This window comes from Podarcis tiliguerta, assembly GCF_965153285.1.
Source record: "Podarcis tiliguerta genome assembly, chromosome: 8".
Taxonomy (NCBI): Eukaryota; Metazoa; Chordata; class Lepidosauria; order Squamata; family Lacertidae; genus Podarcis; species Podarcis tiliguerta.
Window position 1 is genome coordinate 42,784,925 of NC_139541.1, and position 17,683 is coordinate 42,802,607.

At 45.2% G+C, this 17,683-nt stretch overlaps 1 protein-coding gene across 2 annotated transcripts in view; it reads right to left on the minus strand.

The window, feature by feature from the left end:
• BEAN1 (brain expressed associated with NEDD4 1) overlaps window positions 1-7,509 on the minus strand; it is a 48,269-nt gene extending 40,760 nt beyond the window's left edge. The window contains exon 1 of one of the 2 annotated variants that reach the window (XM_083454517.1): window positions 7,021-7,509. The gene's annotated coding sequence lies outside the window, so the exon portion shown is untranslated. Of the gene's footprint in view, window positions 1-6,530; window positions 6,557-7,020 lie in introns of those variants that run through there. The other variant, XM_083454518.1, reaches the window with a different exon arrangement.
• Window positions 7,510-17,683: the final 10,174 nt, after the last annotated feature.

A 17,683-nucleotide genomic window follows, 5' to 3' on the forward strand; every position in this document is an offset into this window, starting at 1 on the left:
CAACCTCACCACTGCCTTGCCCTTTCCTTCCCAGCAAGGAGCAACAATTAAGTTGTTGGGAGGGCAAGTGAGCATGCCACCCAAAACCAGGGCTGTTCCTTCAGAATATGCTGTTCTGACCTAAGTGTCAAGAATTTAAGCTAACCCTTACTGACATTAAACACAAAATCCATGTTAAAATATTTCCTTTCTGGGAATTGAGGACTACCAAGTGTTCCAAAATAAGCAACTGAGACACATTCTTAGTCAGGGAGCAACCTAAATGGACTACTTGTTGCTGAACTACAACTCAGCCACAGCAAGGAGAGAAAGGGGGGAAATCCTTTGTTTGGTTTTAGATCATGTAGTTGTGTTTTGTATTTGTTTTCTCATAAGAGGTATCCATCCTTACCTGGCATTCCTTCTCATACAGGAAGGAATGCCTCTTAAGATGGCAGAGACAGGGAACCTGCATCCCTCAAGAGGTTACATGCCTACAACGATCATTCCTCTCTGTTGGCCATGCTGGCTAGAGCTGATGAGAGTTGGAGCGTGGAGGGTGTGAAGGGCTACAGGTCCCGCACCCCTCTTTTACATATTTATGATAAAATAAAGACTTAATGTAGTCAGCAAACACAAATTCAATATTAGTCCATATTATTTTAAAAGAATCATATTTTGTTTCCTTCTCACCAGTCAGCAAATAAATCAACACGAATCTGTACTATTTTGTCATCATCATCATCATCTTACGTAAGATTCTAAATTGCACCCAGTTCTGCAAATGGTGGCAGGAAATCCTGTACCTCCAACTTTTTTCTGTGTCTGTGTTCTCTAACACCGACATAATTTGTTAATTCGATCATATCCACAATAACAGAATTTTATATTAACAAGATGTCTCTTCCCCCTCTTGCTTATTGTCTCCTTTCCGCTGTAAGAATAGCATGTTCTAATCATCTGTTGGGATTATTGGTCTGACATAACAAAATAATACAGTTAAAGGTTTCAATGATAGGGTTCATGCCATTTCCTTTATGTGATTAAGAACTAGCTTCCAAATGTTATGACCCTAGGACATGTCCAGTAAATATGACCTATATCTGCTTGCATTGAATTACACTGCCAGCGGTTATTATTAACCCCAGGGAAAGTTCAGTTGGATCTCAATAGACTAAGACACCACCAGAATAACAATTTATAAGAGCGTTCTTTAAGATTCACACTTTGGCATTCACACTTAAAGAGGCCTTTAATGGTGGTAACCAAGTTCTAAACCCATTTTTAAATAGCTGCAGAAATATTCTGCTGTAACTCTTTTCCCCTGGCTATCATGTGTGTGTATAGGATTTCACTGTAATCCTATTCACACTTACCTGGGAGTCAGTTCCATTGAGCTCATGGGACTTATTTATTAGATGACAGTAAACGTCCAGCTTCAGCTGTTCCAAGGTCATTCCCTGGTTCTCGAGTGAATCAAGACCTTTGCAGTCATACTCACACTCATCATCATCATCATCATCCTCATCACTGTTATTATTGTTATTTTATTGCCTTCTGGGAATATGTTTCAAGACAATGCACAAAATTCAGTAGCAACCACCCTAAAAGCCCCCTCTCTCTTCTATTGAATGCCACACTATCCCCATTCTCAACTTCAGAAACACCTATCATAGAGGAATATAGGCTTTGCAGATTCACCACTCAGAGCGTGCCAAGGTAAACTCAGTTAATCTCATTGGGCTCCTTTGTGTGTAACAGCAACGTTCACACCTACAGGAAGATTATTCAACCCAGAAAGCGAAGACAGGAAGCTGCTATATTGACTACTGTTCCATCTAGCACAGTATTGTGTATGTTGACTGGCAGCGGCTCTCCAGAGTTTCAGACAGGAGCCTTTGCCCAACCTATATGCAGAGATGCCAGGCACCAAACCTGGGGCCTTCTGCATGCAAAGCAGGCGCGCTCTGCCACTGGGCAGAAATGATCTGCTTCCTTCTATTTTTGTTTCCACTTCCAGATCAGGAAAGCCGGTTTCACAAGCTCTTCCCAGCCTGCATGACCACCAGACCAACCAATCTTGTTTCTATCTGGCCAGGGAGTTCAAGGCGGTGTGCGTGACTCCCCTTGCACCACAATTTCACTCTCACAACAACCCTGTGTGGTAGATTAGGCCGAGAGGCTGCAATGTCACCCACTGAACCTCATGGCTGAGTGAGAATTTGAACCAGGGCCTCTCCAGTCCCAGCCCGAGTCTCTAACAGCTACAAATGAAAGAAATTGCTGTCAATGAACCTAAACAGTTGTAAACCCAGTAAGCTCTATGGCAGTGATGTGGCCATCTTTGGTCCTCCAGATGTGTTTGGACTCCAGCAAAGGTCCATGATCAGGGATGATGGTTGGTAGCTGTAGCCCATATGGAGGACCACAGGTGCCCCTGCCCAGGTCTAGGGTGCCCAAGGCACAAGTGTTGTTCACCTAACTTGATCCATTGTAATCTGCTGTGACAGACAGGCTTTTCTAATCAGACATAATGAACAACTCCTGGCAGGGGAGAAAGATGACAACACTTCGTTTGCCACACTGTCCTAAGAGCAAGTGTGCCTACATAGCAAATTTCAAACTACCAAGATACAGACACCCCACATATACATTAAAAGGTCTTCAAGTACCAGGCTATACACACAACACACCTATATGTCCACTGAACATATAAGGGGAGTAGATCAGGATCTTGCCTGCTGGTCACACACCCAGCACTGATGTTGCTGCTAGCCATGTCCATCAGGTGACTACAATGTTAGTGAGGAAGGGACTTACTGGCATGCAACCAGTCAGGGATCCTAACTGACACATAAATGATAAACACAGAGTTGTAGTTTCTTATTAAGGCAGAGCAGGCAACTGCCAGGAGGGGATATGGCCAGTGAATTGGGACAACCCTGCTCAATGAGAGGGGCTGGGTGGAAAACTCTCTTCTTTTATTTAATTAGGCTTACATTACCGAAGCTGGCTAAAAGTTTGGGCAATCTTATAAACAGCTCTGTGAATGCAGCAAGGCTTTTGCTCTCCCCTCTCCTGATCGATTTCTTTGTGGGAATTTTCAAGGGAATGTTCTCAGAAACTGCTGACTATTAAAGCAGCTACTGATCTCCCACACGGACACATGCACACATACACTCTCTGGAGCAAACAAATTCGTAAACACTGGCAGATTACTTTTGCAGATTGGAATAATGGCTACCTCTTCCCAGATGGATAATGCTTCCCAAGAAAAGAGAACGGTGGAGGTAAAGAACTGTGTGTGTGTGGGGGGGGGGAAGAGTCTTAATAACAGTTTGTTTTGGTTTGCACAGCAGATGTCATTTAGTGGTACATGACGTTGTCAAAGCACACCCACTCAGTTTACTAGCCAGATTTTAGGAATCCATTAAACATTCGCTCCAGTGAGTGGAAATAAAATCTAGTCATTCACTTACATTTTGGAAAGCCTCCTGTTTTAGGGAGCAATGTGCACAGCTTTCTGTTCTCTTACAAGCATAAGACATGAGACTTCAGTGGGGCTTACTCCCATCTAAGTGGGCAAAGGATTTGCTGTCTTAAGGCCTCATAGGGGCAGAGGCAATTGTGGGCTGTGTAAGTGAGCACGCTAAGGGTGCAACTCTAGCCCCAGTTACCAAGGAAGATCCATGCCCAGAGGATTCAATTAAGTCTTTCTTCTGAGCAGACATGGTTAGGATGGCACTGTAATTCTCTTTGCTGCTCTGCTTTGCAACTGCTCCCCCACTGAAAGGAGAGGGGAGGTTTCAGACAAATCCTGGACCCACCCAGCACTGATTTGCAGCAGCTGGCCTGATAATGGACTTCTGGGTGGAAAGGGAAGGTTAAGGGGGGGGGGAGAATGCTGTTGGGTTGATGTGAATGGTTTTGGGGGTTTGTTTATCTACTGGTTTGTGTTTATCTGCTGTTTAGTGGGTGTGAGTTTATTGTCTGAAAATGGCTAATGTATTTTTGTTACTGTTTAGGGGACTGGTGTGTCGCTTTTATTTTCCTATAAGGTATATGAAATGTTAACATATTATATGGCCTCTCCTGATTTGGATGTTATAGAGAAATAGATTATCTGTATACTAGTGACATCTCTCACCAAATTTCATAATGACCATTCCCAACAGTTTCATGTAGATGTTAAATACTAATGGGGACAGGATGACACCCTGTGCCACCCCACAATGCATCTGCCAGGAGGCCAAGAAGTGATCACCCAGTGATAACTCTGAAACTGACCCTGGTGAAACAGTGCCTCAGTACTCATCTCACATGGCCAATTCAGGAAGGTATCTGTTAAGTTGTGGGTGAACATATCAGACGACACAGCGATTCTTCAAACAGCTCTTGTTTATTCACAGGCCCAGAACAGCACTGAGCTGAAGGGTTCAACCAACCTGCTTATATAGAGCTCAACTACAAAGCAACAGTAACAACTTTCTGTAACTATCCAATCACTGAACGTCACTTTCAATTCCTTATTTGCATATGTGGACCTGAGTGAAAACTATCTACAGTATCCCCCTGCTGGCTCAGGGTGAGAACTTCAGTACATAACAGTATCATGGTTAAAGACACCAAAAGCAACAGAGGAAGAGTAATAGGGTCACACTCACTTTGCCTTTCTCTCAACAAAGGCCATCCATCAGGGTGACCAGAGTTGATTCAGTCTTGTAACCAGCTCTGAACTCCAACTGAAATGTGTCAAGATAATCAGTTTCACCCAAAAGCACTTGCAACAGTCACACCATCACCTTCCTCCATCCCAAGCATATGATGTAAACAACAGGAGCCTATTGACAAAAATGTACTTCAGTCAATCAGTGACCCTAGACGGTATCTCACACATTATGAACAGTTTTACTAAAAGAACACAAGACCCACCCAGACATACACTTGCACCCTGTCTCACACTCAGAGAACACCAACCCTCTGCCAATTACAGGTTCTCACCCTGCACAGGAAATGCACCTGACTTTTGCCCTCACTACATTCAGTCTCTTCCTGGTTGAAATCAAAATAGAAGAGGAGTAGTGCCCTTGTCCTGGGGACAAAGGGGCTCCCCAACAGAGGGATAAATAGATAAATATATATATATATAAACAGAATGATATCATCAAGACAATACTTTGGGGCAAAAGCTCAGGGTCCTGCTTAACAGAATGAGCAGGAAAACCCCCAAAATGCAACAGGCTTGGTTTTTGACATTTTAAATTGATACATAGTGCAATTTTAGAGCCTAAAATTATCCTAACTGCATCATTGCATGCAGTGTATCTGTCCCAACCTGGCATCTTCCAGATGTTTTGGACTACAACTCCCACCAGCCATGACCATTGGACATGCTAGCTACAGCTGATGGCAATTGTAGTCCACACCTTCTTGAGGGCATTAAGTTGAGGAAGGCTGAGGCAGAGGATTGCCTTGTCCTGCTTTCGTTTAAGATGAGTTAATATGGGGCCTTGCATATAGTGCTTTTAATATTTTATTACAGCATCTGCCTTGCATGCAGAAAGTCCCAAGTTCAATCCCTGGTGTCTCCAGGCAGACCTGGGAGACTCCTGCCTGAAACCCTGGAGAGCTGCTGCCAGTCAGTGTAGACAATACTGAGCTGGATGGGCCAACAGTCTGACACAATATAAGGCAGCTTCCCATGTTCCAGTGTGCCTCCAGTGTGGGAGAGCCCAGCACGCCTCTAGGTAACCAGTTCTATGGTCAAACTGCTCTACCCATCAATCCCCTCCCCTTATGTTCAACAGAAGTCCACCATATTGTAACTTAAGCCCAATAGACCCAGTCCCACCCTCCAGGGCCGCAGAGAACAAATCAATTAGATGTATACCAGGTTTTGAAATGCAATTGTCTAAGTTTGCCAAAACCAAAACAAACCCCCACTCTCCTTCTGCTACCATTTGTGCAGTTATAAAACACCCAGCAACGATTAGCATGTAAATATTATTTTATTGTCTTTCTTTCCTCCTCCCATCAAATAATGTCAAAGTAGGAAACAGAAGCCCATCTGCTTTCTCGCTGCAAGTGGCCCCATCCCTTGTGCCAGGAATGGAGCAGGAAATGAGAGAGAGAGAGAGAGAGAGAAAGAGATGCTTTTGTAGCTGTACTTACGCATGCAATGTGTTACAGATGCTTTAAAAGTTTCAATAGAAAACCCCAGTGCCGCTGACACAATTGTGCCAAAATGATGTGTTTCACTGCAGGGCTCTTAGACACCACATGCTCATAAGCCCAGGTGCTCTCCTCCTCCTCCCCCCTTCCTCTCCCTCCAACTACACAAAACCAATTAAGAAGGGAGGGAAACACAGACCAATTCATAGATGTGACTAACAGGTGTACATGCAACACATTTCCCCCACCCCATGCAGAGATGCAGGCTTTCCCTTTCACCCACTTGAGCTGCATAATCGGGGAGTGGTTAAAAAAAGAGGTTTAATCCATACTCTAAAAATTTAGACATACAGTACTGCATTCCAGAGCGCTGTTTCTACCCTGCCTGCGTTTCCACGTTGCCCGGCTGAGTGCAAAAATTTGGAAAGGGTTATATTATTTCCGATAAAATCATCTGGATTTTCCTCCCCAACCAAAAGGTGAATTCCCATGAAACAGACATGCACCCGTTTAAATTTAGCACAGCCCTCTCCAACCTTGCGCCCCCACCCAATGTTTTGGACCACAACTCCCATCATCCCTGAGTACTGGCCATGCTGGCTGGTGCTGATGGGAGTTGGAGTCTGACAACATCTGGAGAGCACCGGCTTGAGGAGGGCTGACCTGGTGCGTGGGCATTTCAAGGGATGCGCGCCCGGGAAGAACGATGCGCGTGGGTTTCGTCTAAAGGATGGATGGAGGAAGGAAGCCTTTGGGAATGTAGGGTGCAAGTGCACAGCCGCGTGGGCTGGCGGGGAGAAGCCCCGGGAGGAGACCTCCCCGCCCGCCCGCCCTCCTGCAGGATCCGGAGCCCCGTCTCCTGCCTCTTACCGGAGCCCATTCAGGCGACCGATCTCTCCATGCGCTCCGACGGCTGCAGCCCGGCGACGACGGCGAAGGCGGCGGGAGAGGCAGACTTCCGCTTTCGCCGCCGCCGCCAGCCCGGCCAGAGCAGCGGCGAAGAGGCGGAGGCGGGACGCGGCGCTCCGTGACCTCCGACCGCCGCCGGCAGCAGCGCCTTCCCAGTGGCTGCGGCGCGGCGCCGGGCTGCCGGCTGCCGAGAGAGCCCCGCGTGGCCGTGCGCTTGGCGCCTGCAGGCAGCCGCCGCCGCCGCGGCATCTGGGCTCCCTCCGAGGGCCCAGCCCGCCGCCCGCCTGCTCAGCCGCCCGGTCCGCCTGTAGCTGCAGCGCCTCGACGTGGCGGAGAAGAGGCGGGCAGCGGAGCGCGCCGAGGGGACAGGCGCCGGGACGCCCCCCACCTCCCCGCCAGGCAGCGGCTCATCCTCGGCTGCCCTTCTCAGCTGGGGTAGAAGTTCTGCTCAGCCAAGCGCTCCGGAGGAAGAGGAAGAAAGCGGACGTTTAGCCACAGGGAAAGGAGGATGTGAGCATCTCGAGTGCAGAAAGAAAAGGTGGATTTCCTCCCGCCCTTCCCCCTCAATGCATTCTGTAGCATTGATTGATTGATTGATTGATTGATTGATTGTCTTTCTATGCCAGGTTTTCCACCAAGGAGCTCAAGGTGGTCCCTGTCCTCGTTCAATCCCCGCAACCCTGTGAGATGGGTTAGGGACTGAGAGGCGGTGGCTGACCTGAGGTCACCCAGTGAGCAGCATGGCTGAGTGGGGATTGAACCCTGGTCACACAAGTCCAACATTCTAGCCACTGCATCACACTGGCTCTTGCGTAGGTAGCAGTATTTGATGCAAGAATAGCATATTAATGACGGATTTATTCTGGATTGTCCACACACTTTATCAGCTGTTCAGCAAAGCTTTCCCATGGTTATTACACACACTATGCCTTTGAGGCACATTCTTTCCTTCAAAGAATTCTGGGCACTATGGTTTGTTAACAGTTGTTGCTGGGATTTATAGCTCTGTGAGGGGTAAACTACACTGCCCAGAATTATTTGAAGGACAAAATATGCTTTGAATGTGGTTTAAAGGTCTAGTATGCACCTAGCCACATTATTGCCGTCGGGAGGCAAGCTGTTGTGCAGCATAAACTGCGATTTAGCTGTGATTCCCCTATTGCAGGGGGTTGGACTAGATGACCCTTGGGTACCTTCCAGGTCTACATTTCTATGATTCTAAAAGTAGGACAAAAACAACAACCCTTAGAATATTTATGGTATAAAAAGTGGGATTGTGTCTAACTGCTCTGAGATCATGTGGGCACAAGCCATCCTGAATGCACAATGAAAATGATGTCTTTACATTATTTTCTCTTTACCTAGTGTTCTCTAGGTCAGTTCTAAGAAATCATTGGATGAAAATAGCCCTGCGATCAAAAGCAATTTCAGCTATCAAAAGTGACAGTTTGGAAGCAATGCATTAATTAGGAAATGATTAGTTCCCAGCATGATGCTAAGAATCTAAGTCTGGAAATATATGCTATGCTGTTAGCAGTAGGACTTAAATCAAATTTATTCTGTGGTGATTGAGTTGGTTCCCCAGCTATGACTCAGAACTTTTCAGGTAATGCTGGTTCTATCCACTTTAATATGACTATTCCAGAAAAAGAAATCAGTTTGGCATTGCAATATTTTGGCTCTGGTTCAGCAACGCAGCTGCACCATCTCAGGTGTATGAATGTTTCTTGCTCTCTTTTTCTTCTAGGAGTGGTATTTAAAAAAATAAAAATCAACAGATCAAACTAGCTGGCAAAAACCTGCCACCTAAAGGGACAATTGTGATTTATTTATTCATTTCCAAATTTCACTGAAAATTTTAAAAACAATTTCCAAAACACAAAGTGTTGTATTCTAAGACAAATACATGTACAGTTGTTAAGTCTTGTATGCAGTCATCCAGAGGGTGGATCTAAAATGTTAAGATAATTTATCTGTAGTGGCTGCTGTAACTGAGATGGAAGGGGGATTAATGTACAATTATTAATAAATGATATATATCAAGGCCATTTGGAGTCAAACCCATCTTTCTTTGTTAATACTCTTATCGCCCTCCAATGGTGACCTAAGCATTCCATAAGTGCTACATGTTCTGCACATATTATTGGGTCCAGGTTTCTGAGGGGGGAGGGTTTTCCTCCTCCAACTGGAAGCAACTATTTGTCTTGCAGCTGTCATAAGAAAGAAGACCAACTCTTTATGCTGAACACATGATTGATATCATTTTGCATTGACAGTAGGGCTAACCTGGGATCGGGTACAAGATGCTGCCCTGTAATGATGGATGGCAATGGAAAAATTTGGGTCCAGAAATCTTTAAGAAGCAGACACTCCCATCACATGTGGAGGAATGTGCCTTTAAAGATACAGGCTCTCCAGCGTAAGAGCGAGAGAGTAGTTAACTCTTGAAAGGCATAGGGACATCTAGTGCCCTCATTTGATCTTTAAAGAGGCTTCCTGCAATTTAGCCAAAATGGTAAGCAGTGAGTGTTTAGACCATAAAGAGCTCCATTTCTGTTCATCAATTTGTTGGCCTAAGTTGGCTTCAGCACTTCTCTAAGACTCTGCCCAATGTCCATTTGTAGGTCCAATAATGTTTTATAGAGAAGCTTCATCTTGAAACTCTGTATTAGATCTAATTCTTAATGCTTCAGACTTCATCGGGGATCGAAGCCCTTGGATTTAACAAATGAGTGAATGTATTGTATACAAATTTGTTGCATTTGGAACCAATTAGTTGAAATATGAAGAATTGATGCTTTTGAATTATGGTGCTGGAGGAGACTCTTGAGAGTCCCATGGACTGCAAGAAGATCAAACCTATCCATTCTGAAGGAAATCAGCCCTGAGTGCTCACTGGAAGGACAGATCCTGAAGCCGAGGCTCCAATACTTTGGCCACCTCATGAGAAGAGAAGACTCCCTGGAAAAGACCCTGATGTTGGGAAAGATGGAGGGCACAAGGAGAAGGGGACGACAGAGGACGAGATGGTTGGACAGTGTCCTCGAAGCTACAAACATGTGTCTGACCAAACTGCGGGAGGCAGTGGAAGACAGGAGTGCCTGGCGTGCTCTGGTCCATGGGGTCACGAAGAGTTGGACACGACTAAATGACTAAACAACAGCAGTTGAAATATTCCTAAGCTGTTTCTTTAAATTTTCCATGGTAATTGAGCATCCTCTTGGGAGAGTGTCCTATATCCTGATACTCCTGCTCTTGCCCATTGTTTATAATGCCTAAACTTGTCTATATAGCGGAACCTTAGGTGGTCTAAAATAGGTATACGAGGGGACACTGCAGGTGCCAACTGCACTTCTCATAGATTTCAGACTTGAAAGGGAACCTGCAAGAATGGGTTGTCCAGTTCTTTAATTGCTGCTCTAGAGGGATGCAGAAACGCGAGCGCACAAATTGAAGGTTCCATGGGAATGTTCTCCAATTGCATCCAAGGTATCTCAGTTGAATTCTGGGCTAGCTTTAAGAGCTGTTTAAGTGGAATGCCTTGAAAGAAGATTTTTAATGTGGCATCCACAGTCCACTCTTTTTGCATTGTTTGTGAAGTATTTGCTACCTAAATGGGTAATTGTACATTGAGGCTCCACTGAACTTTACACCACAGTACCACTTTAATCAGCCATGTCTCCTCCCAAAGAATCCTGGGAGCTGTACCCCAAAGAATTAAGGGTGCTGAAAGTTGTTAGGAGGCCCCTTCTTCCCCTGAAAGAGCTACAATTCCCAGAGTTTCCTGGGAAGAGGAACTGATTGTTAAATCATTCTGGGAATTGTAGCTCTGTGAGGGGAACGGGTTCATGAGTTTCAGGCACAATGGCCTCCCTAGCTGATGCCCCTGCAGCCTCTGACTGTCCTGTTGTTGCTAGAGTCAGGGGTCATGACACCATCCTGCTCATCTGGATTTTGGCCTGAAAGATCACGGAAAAGCGTAAGTTGTGACACTGCACATCACTGCTGATCCCGGGCACATCTGTTAAGGTGGCAGCCTTAGCTTCTCATTTTCTGGCTTTGTGGAGTTTGGGCCTACATGAGGTAGTCTTAACTCTGGTCATAAACCAGCAGGGTTTTTTTTATTTTTAAAATAATCATTGAACTGCTTTCCTGCTGAGAATATCACCTCCCACTTGGCACTTTGTGGTGGTTAAAGGGAAGATGGGACTCTGAATTTTACACTGCTGGAGGCCATCCTTGCCTCTTGTTAAGTGCATGCAACTCATGACACATTTTAAGCAGGGAGCACATTAGCATCTCTGGGACTTGAGAAAGGGAACATTTTCAGAAGAGGTGGAAGAAAAAGAATTCTGAAGGAGATCATTTGAAAGCTAACCAGTTTATCCTCAGGTATGAAACTCTGAGAACCCCCCAAAAAGAAATGGCCTGTCAAGTTACTCAACTTTGCAGCCCTTTGTATTCTCCTGGATTGTTCTCTGTTATGAACTGAAATAGAGAATTCAGTTTCACAGCTTTGGCTATGAAGTGTCCATAGTTCCCTTATGAGAATGTGACACACATTTCTCCTCTGACAGTATGTGTTTTAAATAAGCTTGACCTGTAAAAAAGAGGTGGTAAGATGATCAGCCAGGAGTTCTTTATATTTTGGAGGAAAAAGGAAGGGCAAAAAGGCCAAAGTGCTAGGTACACGAGAGAATAGCATCCTTAAAGGGCTGCCAGTAGATTGAGACGATGGACAATCCATTTGCAGAGGGATGTGAGAGAGGTTTAGAAGACCAAGAGGAAAGGATGCCCACAAAGAGGCTCATTGAGGGTCATGGCATACAAAATCCTGCTAGAAGAAAGAGTCAAGGTTTAGTGATGGATGAAGGAAAGGGGGGAAATCATTGTTTCTGAGAACTCTTTATGCTGCCTAAAGAAAGAGAGAGAAGAGAGCAGAGCATATGTCAAGAGCTACTGGATATAAGACACTTAAAATGCATCCTTTGCACTTTCTGAAAGGGCTGTTGGTAAACAAGGCCATGCTTGAAAGGCTGAAAGCATTAAGACTGACCTTCATGGAGAACAAAAATATTTTACAAATGAAGTGGGAAAAGGAAGAGAAGGAGATTGGGTGCTGTAAGTATGGTAGGAAACAAGTGATTCCCCCCCCCCAATTTTATCTTGCCGCACCTCCAAATATGCTGCCCTGCTATGAGTTTAGGGTGGGGGTAGGGTGCATGCAAAGTCCCTTTTAATTCCTGGATCCAGCATGGATTCATTTCCTGGAATAACTAGGCTAGCTTCCTGGTGAGGTAATGGCCTAAGTATGAGTCGTTAAGATAACAAAGGAAGTCAACGTACAGTTCTACAGTTCTGTGATTCGATGACCCTGTGCCTGAGTGCTCTGCTGAAATTTCCTAAGCGCTGCTAAAAAGAAGGAAGTATTCTCCAAAGGGGAAGCTGCAAAGGCAGCCTTTCTGTGGTATTTCCCGCCCCCCATTTCTACTGGCAACAGCACTGCTGATAAATTGGGTGGCAGGTCACTCAGGAAGTCTTAGCAGGCCAATTCTGAAGGAACACAACACAGAATTTGAGTTCATAGATTTTGCCCCCTAATCCACACACAAAATAATTCTATGGGGTGTGATATAAGGCAAAACACTATGCTGGAACCAGTTTTGGCATTCTGAAGAACACAAGGACAGCCCTGCTGGATCAGGCCAGTGGCCCATCTAGTCCACCATCTTGTTCTCATAGTAGCTGGCCAGATGCCTCAGCGGAAAATCTACAAACAGGGCCTGAGCACAACAGCAGCACTCTCCCCTCCTGCCGTTTCCAGCAAGTCACATACTTGGGATATTTGGGCTTGCCTCCTGTTTTTAAAAATACAGCAACATTTGGAACAAGTGGTCTTCCCACAGATGTGGCACTGTGCTCTGAAGGGTATCAGCAAGCAGAAAATGCACCCAATGGCACCTTGGAGAGAAAAAATGTGAAGTTATATGTCTGCCGGTTTTTCACACAAAATGTATGGCGCTACCAGTGGCAACGGGCACATGTGTCAGAGGGAAAGTGTTGTATGAAGACCTGCTGATAAGGATTGCCATATAAAGAGAAATGGGAGGCACGGCATTTTTGCAGTCTGGGAAAGAAAGAAAAGGCATTTGCAGAGGGGCATGGAGACTTTACGCAGCCCAGTGCTTTCCTTATAGGAAAAAAAGGTGTCAGTACTCACCATGAAGTTGTTGCAATAAGTGCCACACTTTAAAGAAGTGCTTTTCTTCTAGAAAAAAAAGGTGACGGTACTGCGTACCCTTGAGTATCCGCAGAAAAAAAGCAGTGATGTAGACTTTTATTTTGGTGTTTTCCCATAGAGGGTCAAGATTCCTTTATAGAGACCAAGAGAGCTCTTGAAAATTCAACAGCATCATCTGCAAACAAAGGTTTGTTATGAAGCTCACATATAGCTGTTTTTCAGTTTGAAGGACCTGTTGGATTGCCTTTATTATGATTTGAGAATGCCCTCAGAAGTTTCTAATCCTTTTTATCTCTTTTGCAGTACCATTCATTCATTCAGTCCTTTTATTGGTTTGCCACTTTTACACAAAATATTCATGCTCAAAGCAGTTTACATCAAAGAAAGCAGGAACACATTTCAAACAAACACTATTAAAAAATGTCACAGTAACATAGCAAAACAGCAGCAAATATAAAAAAATACAAAAATCCAATGCCCTGGCCGGGCTTGCTGATGAAACCTGCTATGGGCTACCCTTAACTTTGCTTTTCTGGCGTATCAAGCACCTGGAACTAGACCAGGGGTCAGCAAACTTTTTCAGCAGGGGCCGGTCCACTGTCCCTCAGACAGACCTTGTGGGGGACTGGACTGTATTTTGGAAAAAAAAAAGTGAACGAATTCCTATGCCCCACATATAACCCAGAGATGCATTTTAAATAAAAGCGCACATTCTATTAATGTAAAAACACACTGATTCCCGGACCGTCCGTGGGCTGGATTTAGAAGATGATTGGGCCAGATCCGGCCCCTGGGCTTTAGTTTGCCTACCCATGATCTAGACACTTCTTAAATTTTCCCAAATACCCCCATCCTAGCTTCTCTCTTGAGTTGTTGTGGGAAACTAAAATGTGGTAAGAGCCAGGTGCTTGGCACGGCTCAGAGTGCTGCCACTGCAGCCTGGTAAGCTTGCCAGGGCCCATTGGCAGAGGTGGGGGGAATTGTCAGACAACCTGGAACTGTCCCAGAATTCATTGCTGTGAACCAGCTAGAGGTGGCTACTGGCTTAGATGTTCCTTCTCCTTCTTGCTGTTGTTGCCTATTCACCTGCACTTGCCCGATGAGCAAATGAGAGGAAAGAGAAAAAGAACAGTAACCACGGCACACCTTGTCCTCTAACTCTAGAAATTGTTGTGATTAGGCCCAGAATTAGGCAAGGGAATGAGCAGTGCCAATAGTACTGAGTTGCTAATGGCCCATTGTGTTAATGATCTAGGATTGCCTCCTATTAGCATATGGGCCTTGGTGAGTACATAGCTAATGCCAACCCTGCGAACAGCTCTTCCCAGTGCCCGTATGCCTCAGGGTCCCTAAGGGAAAGTCTACACATTGTCTGAGGTGGCAGACTGGATTGTACCATGTCAGACCAAATTTAGGTAGGGCCATTTTTAAATGTTCTTCCTCGTAAAGAAAAAAAAAAATCTTCTTGTTCATAGCTAGGAGATTAGGAAGAAAGAGTCTAGCCCAGTCTTGTTCCCTGTTCTGCTAGTTTTCCGTTTGCAGGGAGTTCTGTTTTTTAAAATGAACAAGAAAGCAAAAACTTAGAGGAGCAAATTTGACCTCTGCCCTATTTTCTGAAGTGATACCTGCCATTCTGTCACCTCAAGTCTACCACTGCATCCCCACTTCATTCTGCTGCATGCAGAGACCACCTTTTAGAGGCAGCGCAGGGCTATGCATGAAAGCATCCAATCCTGATGGCAGTGTATTCAGTCTATGCAAAAAGCAATGGCAGGGAACAGAACTGCAGAAGTGTGTTGTCTCAATTATGGCATTGCTGGAGCTGAGTGCCACCTGCTGCTCATTTGTGTACATGCCACAACTAAATATAGATATATGCTGATTTCACTGAAGACTCACTTACATGGCTGTTTGAGGGCCAAATTACTTATGTTACAAACAAGATCCATGATTTCCCAATGTACAGTGGTACCTCGGCTTAAGTACTTAATTCATTCCTGAGATCCGTTCTTAACCTGAAACTGTTCTTAACTTGAAGCACCACTTTAGCTAATGGGGCCTCCTGCTGCTGCCATACCGCAGGAGCACGATTTCTGCTCTCACCCTGAAGCAAAGTTCTTAACCCGAGGTACTATTTCTGGGTTAGCGGAGTCTGTAACCTGAAGCGTCTGTAACCTGAAGCGTATGTAACCCGAGGTACCACTGTATTTGTTTACACAAAAGAAACCTGGAGAGGCAATGGGCAGGCACTGAAGTGGAGCAGCAACAGTGTCGGCTGGTAGACAGTGAGCCTGATGGGGCAGGAAGGAAGCAGCAGGGTCCTTGCCAGGAGTGATGAGTCACCCCTCCCTGATGTTTCTGGGATGCAAGCTGTCTTTCTTGTTCTTGTGCAAGTTACTGGAGAGAGCAATCCCTCTGTTAACTTGCCTAGGGGAGAGAATCTCATGACCCCCAGCAAGGATACCACAAGGGTAAGGTGGATGTGCTTCTTCCCTGTCAACAGCCAATTTTGGATCCACAGTATACACAAGTTAATGGAGCTAGCATGTTCATCCCTGCAGCCCCCCACTCTTGTGTGCTTAATTAATTCCACTATCAAAGGCCTGAAGGGAGCCAATGGCCCATCATGTTAATGACAACAGGATTGTGGGTTTATGTTTCCTTAATGGGACTGAGCGTTCACTTTGATACTGACCACCTGAAGAGAACAATCCCCACTAGCGATGCCACAATGGCTATGGTCTACCTGCACTGAAAGAGGCAATACAGTGGTACCCTGGGTTACAGACACTTCAGGTTATAGACGCTTCAGGTTACAGACTCCGCTAACCCAGAAATAGTACCTCGAGTTAAGAACCTTGCTTCAGGATGAGAACAGAAATCGCATGGTGGCGGCGTGGCGGCAGAGGGAGGCCCCATTAGCTAAAGTGGTACCTCAGGTTAAGAACAGTTTGAGGTTAAGAACGGACCTTTGGAACGAATTAAGTTCTTAACCTGAGGTCCCACTGTACAGTATGTCTCCAAATACCAGTGGCTAGGATTCACAAGTGGGGAGAGTGCTGTTGTACTCAGGTCCTGCTTGTGGGCTTCTTGTAGGCATCTGAATGGCCACTGGGAGAACTGGATGAGGTTTTTGGCCCATTCTGTTCTTTTGCTGAACTGTTAAAATCTTCTGGCCAGTTAGCTATTATTTATTTCATTTATATACTACCTTTCCATCATTGCACCCAGGGCGGTTTAGAATTTTAAAGTACTCAGAGAAATGATATAACATGTAGAAATGGAAAGGAGGGGACAGCCTCACTGGACTGCCTCCCTCACACTCTTCAGCTGGGCCAGGTGTGTGAAAGGGAGTATGGAAAAGGTAAATGACTCCAACTGCTTTCAGCAGGAGTGCTGGTTTGAAAGATGAACGAGGCTTCCTGTACTGAGCCTTCCTTGAAGGGCATGCAAGACGATCCTGTTTCTGGGGTTGTAATCTGCATGTCTCAGGGCAAGGGTGAGTGAGTGAAGAAGCCCAAACCCTATTTACATAAATGCAAATGTATGGCTATCGGAAACAAGACCATGCCATCAGGTCTCACTTGCGACCAATATATCACAATGTGTTCATTGGTAGGTTAGAACAGAGTCTATGCAGGAAGAAATGTGCATTAGCAGATTCCATCAATGCAAATAGTACCCTTACAAAACACAAGCTCTTGAACCTCCATGAGAGACCCAGAAGGTATACAGCTGTATCTGCACAGGCTCCAACCCAACCTTTTGATGAATATTTGGAGGTTGTGATGGGTTTGCAACACTGCACACCATCCTGTATCCTTTTACATAGGTCACATGAACATTGCTCCAAGCACCTTGCTTATGTGATGCTTTCACCAAGTGCAACCACAAGCTCCTTCTCAGGTGTGCCACAGTTCTTTGAAGGGAATTTTCATTGACACCTTGGAAGGCATAAATAGGCCAGCACAAGTGATTATTTCGAAAGGTGCCCAGGGGTGAAACATAATTCAGCAGCTGTTCTCTGCTACTTTGTTTGACAAATATGCTGGATGTTAGCAATTATTTCGCAAAGCATCTTTTAAGTCGTCAAGAACAATGTTTGCTAACTAGGCCATGTTTTACTCCCTAGGCTACGGAGTGTTTATTTTATTTTGAAGAAAATCCCCCCTGAGTTCAAAGAGCTTACCCCTGAGATAGGCACTTTTTGTGGTAAGTGTGCCATACAGTAAGACAAATCCAACAAATGAGAGAGTGCTCATAGCCAGACTATTAATCCACCTGTCTCAGTATAGTGGATGCTGGTTGGCTGGGTTTCTCTTCAGGGTTTCAGTCAGGAATATTTCCCAGTCCTGCTTGGAGATGCCAGGGACTGAATTTGGG